The following is a 5,832-nucleotide window of genomic DNA, read 5'->3' as shown; positions in this document are numbered from 1 at the left end:
GGAAGGAAGGAAGGAAGGAAGGAAGGAAGGAAGGAAGGAAGGAAGGAAGGAAGGAAGGATTTTATGCGAACCCCATAGACAACCATTTTATATGGAAAGACAAGCAGTTCTTGAACAATTATAGGAGAAAACCACCTGAAAAGGACTACTACAGATTCATTGTGTCTGCAAGGGAAAGAACTTACTTGAAAATAAAATGGTACTTCACCGTGACAACTGGGGGGAAATAGGTATGTGAGGAAAAACCCTCATGGGCCTTATGCCTACCTGCTTTTCATTGCATTTTTACTGTGGGGATGAAGAGGAAAGAAAAAATGCTGAATCATAAGATCTATTATGCACAGGCGTTTTCCCTCATTTTCACTGTGCATGTCTGTCAGGTTTTCTTTGTCATTCTGGAAACAGAGAGTGAGTATAAATGGGAAATTTTCTCAGTGGAGGGTGGTAAGCAGTGGGGTACCACAGGGATCAGTACTCGGTCCAATGCTTTTTAACTTGTTTATTAATGATTTGGAGTTGGGAGTAAGCAGTGAAGTGCAGATGACATGAAGTTGTTCAGGGTGGTGAGAACCAGGGCGGATTGTGAGGCACTTCAAAGGGATTTGTCGAGGATGGGCGAGTGGGCGTCAACGTGGCAAATGGGATTCAATGTGGCCAAGTGCAAAGTGATGCACATTGGAGCCAAAAATCCTAACTATAAATACACATTGATGGGGTCCAAAGAGGTAGAGACTGACCAAGAGAGAGATCTTAGAATCATAGTAGATAACTCAATGAAAATGTCTAGACAGTGTGCAACTGCAATAAAAATGGCCAACGCTATGCTGGGGATTATTAGGAAGGGAACTGAAAACAAATCAGCCAGTATCATAATGCCCCTGTATAAATCAATGGTGCAACCTCATTTGGAGTACTGTGTACAGTTCTGGTCACCACAGCTCAAAAAGGATATTATAGCATTGGAAAAAGTGCCGAAAAAGGCAACTAGAACGATAAAAGGGTTGGAACACTTTCCCTATGAAGAAAGGTTAAAACACTTGGGGCTCTTTAGCTTGGAGAAACGACGGCTGAGGGGTGACATGATCGAAGTTACTAAGATTGTGCATGGGATAGAGTAGGTTGAGAAAGAAGTACTTTTCTCCCTTTCTCACAATAAAAGAACTCGTGGACACTCAGAAGAGAGAAGAAGAGATTGGATTTATATCCCGCCCTTCACTACCCAAAGGTGTCTCAGAGCGGCTTACAAACTCCTTTCCCTTCCCCTCCCCACAACAGACACCCTGTAAGGTAGGTGGGGCTGAGAGAGCTCTTGACAGAAACTGCCCTTTTACAAGAACAGCTCTTATCAGAAATACGGCTTGCCCAAGGTCATCCAGCCAGGTGCAAGTGGAGTATTCACTGCCACAGGAGGTGGTGGCAGCTAGAAGCATGGACAGCTTCAAGAGGGAATTAGATAAGCATATGGAGCAGAAGTCCATCCATGGCTATTAGCCACAAGGTATAGATAGGAACTCTCAGGCTGGGGCAAGTGATGTTCTGTATTCTTCTCACCTTCTCACACCTTGTAGAAACAGAGGTTCTTCTGTTTCCCCCAGTGGCAAATACATTTTTTTTTGTAATACATGAAGGACATTTGCTTGTCTGAAAGCAAGTGTGCTCTACTTGCAGGAACCAGAGTCCTCGATAGGAAAGATATCCCCAGCTGTCTTTTTCCTGTAAGGAGGGAAGCATTCCTCCGTGTCAATATTCATTCGTGCCATATCTTCAGTTATGATTATATCCAATCAAATTACTGTTTCAGATTTTCAGAGACAAGAAAGCCCGGTAAACCTCTGAATTACAACCCATGGTCTTGCTCTGCCCTCATGTGGTTAACCGTGGAAAGAAAGGTTTAAATTACCGTGGTACATACAATTAAATTGGGTTAAGATGGAGACAAGCCAAAAAAGGAGATTAAACTTTACTATCATGTACAGAAAAGCAATAAAATTATGTAAGTGGTAAGAGCAATCAAAGTGCATCTGTGCTGCTGTGCACTGGAATAACAGTGCAAGAGGGTTTATGTAGATTGTTTCAAAGGCTAATGGACTACAGCTGAAGATCCCCCACATGGCTAGAATAATAAAAATAGCAGCACAAGCTTTTGCTTGCATCACTGCAGCCTTAATGAAAACATAGAATTAGGCTACCCTCCCTATTTGGCACCAGCCTTGATTCTTGACCTCACAGACATCCAGTTTTTAATATACAGCTTTTAAAAATTGCATTTCCTAGTCAGGGGTTAATGGATTCCCACTACAAACATTTCATTTTTCTCCCCAGTAAACAGGCTAATAATGAGGATTTTTAACTTCCTCAGTACCACTGTGATTACAAAAAGTACAAGCAGGAACCCACAAGGACTTGCGGGATAAATCTTATTTCCCTCTCCCCCACTATTTCTTCCCCCCCTCCTTGAAAGCCCCATGGCCTCTCCCCCTTTCCTGCCCCCTTTTCTCCTTCCCATCCACCAACTGGCTAGCCAGGAGCCACCTCTCCTGTCTTCCACAGGGCTTGGGTGGGTTGGGCTCAGCCTTCTGTCAGGGGGCTGGCTGGCTTAGGTGGAGAGGGGAAGGTCATCAGCTCACCAGGAGGCATCCAGGTGCTTTCAATGGCCATTCCCCCCTGCCTGTGAGGTAAATTAGACTTAAAATGTGGAACTGGCCCAAGGTCACCCCTATGAGTTTCCAATGAAATTCTAACCAGTATACCAGACTGGCATTTTGTGGGTGCTGCCATTGAACAGTAGCAAGCAGCCAGTCCTGGGTGAGTCAGGCATGTAGTGTGGTAGGAAGTCACCAGTGGTTGCCACCTGGACTGGCCCCAATAAGTCCTCCCTCAAAGCCCAAAATATCCCTGGAAAAGGCCTTCCCCTCGCCTTTTACTGACAGAAACTAAGCCTGTTGTGGTTGCCTAGCAACAATCACTGAAGGAATATGTTTCAGTGCTTAAAAAAATAGATTTAAGGTTTTTCTACAAACCTGGGACGTCTTCAGGGTTGTAGAAAGATTGGTCTTGTCCACTGACAAATCTAGTTTCCAAATTTAAGTATCTTCAGATTTGGCCAACTTAGCTATTAGAATATACAAGTGGGGACCCACAAGAAACTTGCAGAGAGGGGGGCATCCCATTCCCTGTGCCTTTGCATCCTCCTCTCCCTTCTCTGACACCTCCAACTTTGCCAGGTTGGCAGTGGGGAGTGAATATGCCTGTGCCCTACAGTTTGTAGCTTTGTCAGGTTGGAAGGGAAGGTAGCAACAGCTCCTGCATCCCCTGACCTGCAGCTTCGCCAGCTTGGTGGGGAGGGAGAGTGGTTTGGTGTAGTGGTTAAGTGCGCGGACTCTAATCTGGGAGAACCGGGTTTGATTCCCCACTCCTCCACTTGCACCTGCTGATGTGACCTTGGGTCAGTCACAAGCTCTGGCACAGCTGTCCTTGAAAAAGAGCAGTTTGTGTCAGAGTTCTCTCAGCCCCACCTACCTCACAGGGAGGGGAAGGGAAAGGAGTTTGTAAGCCGCTCTGAGAGACTCCTTTGGGTAGTGAAGGGCGGGGTATAAATCCAATCTCTTCTTCTTCTTCTTTTGCACTCCCTCCAGCATTGCAAGCTTGGAGGGGGACAGCAACAACTCCCACACTGCCCCCACCTCCTCCTTGCACAGCAGCAAGTGCTGTGACTGTGATCCCAGGCCTTGTGTGCTGCCTGGTGTGCCTCCCATGTTAATTTTCTTGTTGTTCATCAAGGTTGGAATCTCTGCACTCTGTCACCATCCATTGTTACACATTGATTAACAACTGAAAGACATGGCAAGATTCATACCAAGCTTTTCTCTGTTGCCAACCCCTCTCCCTGCCTTCTGTAATTTTCCTTAAAAATGCATTAAATTATTTCCTGTTCAGAGTATCTGAAGAACTGAACTTTGACTTATGGAAACTCAGGCTGGAATAAATATTAGTCATTAAGATGCCATGGGACTTCTGTTTTATGTTCCTACAATAGATTCTTAAGCTCCAGAGAGAGGTGAAACCAGCAAGTCAAATTTAGGGCAGCTCCCTGGTACAGAAGCCTCAAGCAGCACAGAGGCTTTGCCTCTTTTCCTGGGGCCACTGTGAAGGATTTTTCCAGGACAATATTTGTTTTCCAATCCACCTCTGAAAGGAATCCAGGAACTTCAGCAAGGACCCATTACACAAAGTTGGGGAAGCAAGTTCAGGAACAGAACTGTCTATCAAGTTGGGGATTCAAGCAAGGAGCATAGTCAAGGAAGCAAGCTTGGGATGAAGAACCAGCAACAAGAGGCTGAGGTCTGACTTCTATGCACCTTAATTCTATCGACAGAGAGAGTGTGGCTTTGCTTGGGTGGGATTGGACTTGTAGCTGAAGAAGTCTTACTGAAAAGTTTGAAAATAATTGCTAAAGTTGACACATGAGGGAAGCAGCCATTTTCTCCAGGGAGACAGATCTCTGCTGTCTTGAGTTCAGTTGTAATTCGGGGGGGGGGGGGTCCTCCAGGCCCCACTTGGAGGTTGGCAACCCTAGGCCTGGCAGTTTAGGGTTGCCAGGTCCCCCCCCCCGGCCCCCGGCTGGGGATTGTGGGTAAGGTTGCCAGATCACGGTCTGGAAACTCCTGGAGATCTGCGGGTGGAGCCTGAGGAGGACAGGGACCTCAGTGGGGCACAATGCCACAGAGTCCACCCTCCCAAGCATCCATTTTCTCCATGGGAAGTTATCTCTGTAGTCTGGAGATGAGCAGTAATTCCAGGCATCCCCAGGTCCCACCTGGAGGCTGGCATCCCTAGGCAGCACCCTCTGGGTGACTTGATACCGCCTGATTTGCATGACTCAGCTAGGCCCAGCTCCTTGCTACTGTTCATCAGCAGCCACCCTATGAAAGCAAGTGTGATGTAACAGAGCTTCAGATTAGGGTCTGCGAGACCCAGGTTCAAATCCCCATCTTGGGTGAAGGCTACAATCTCTTAAGAATTTCATACCCATTGAATGGTGGGGAAGGGCAAAGTTGGATTAATAGTATGTGCATTTGTCACTAACACAGAAACAATTTCTCCTATCTACCTGAAATTTGGAAGAGGATTTTAGCCTCTTAGAATGTCATCCCAATTGTGCAAAGGGACAAACTTACAGGAAGAAATGTGTTTTCTACTGAAACCAATGGAAACTACTCTCAAATTAACTAATCCAAGTGAATTTAATGACAGAACCAACTCCAGACCCACACAAAGTGGATATACTACCCACTGCAACTTTTTGATTATTCTGGTTGCCCTTTCTGTACATGTCCAGCTTCATGATTTTTTTAATGGACTGATCAGGACTGTACATAATAATGTAGTAAGTTAACATATTGGTGTTAATTCATTAAACTTTTTAATGAACAGCCTTTGGATTCTCCTGTTCACAGCACTAAACTTTAAAAAAGAAGCTTATCTATATATCTAATAGTGAAGTGGCCCCGTCTGTGCGGATATCTAAATCCGCGCTCCGGGGCCACCTGGGGGGGAGGGAGAGGTTTGTGCACACGTGGGGCAGTCCCCACGTGTGCACAAAAATCCTAAATGTTGGGGGGGAAATCGGGGGGATGTTTAAATCCCCCCGAAACTTACAAAGCGTCCCCTGCACATGCGCAGGGGACGCTCTGCGACTACTGCCGCCGCCGCTTGGAGCAGTGAGGTGAGTGGCGAGCCGGGAGGGGGGCAAGACAGTGAGGAAGGAGAGAGAGCAGCGAGGGGGGGTGAAGGACGAGGCCCTCCGCGAGCGGACCCTCAAGAAGCTGGCCG

The sequence above is a fragment of the Gekko japonicus genome, unplaced genomic scaffold (assembly GCF_001447785.1).
Source record: "Gekko japonicus isolate JY-2015 unplaced genomic scaffold, Gekko_japonicus_V1.1 scaffold1753, whole genome shotgun sequence".
NCBI lineage: Eukaryota > Metazoa > Chordata > Lepidosauria > Squamata > Gekkonidae > Gekko > Gekko japonicus.
Note: the sequence above shows the minus strand (reverse complement) of the source record.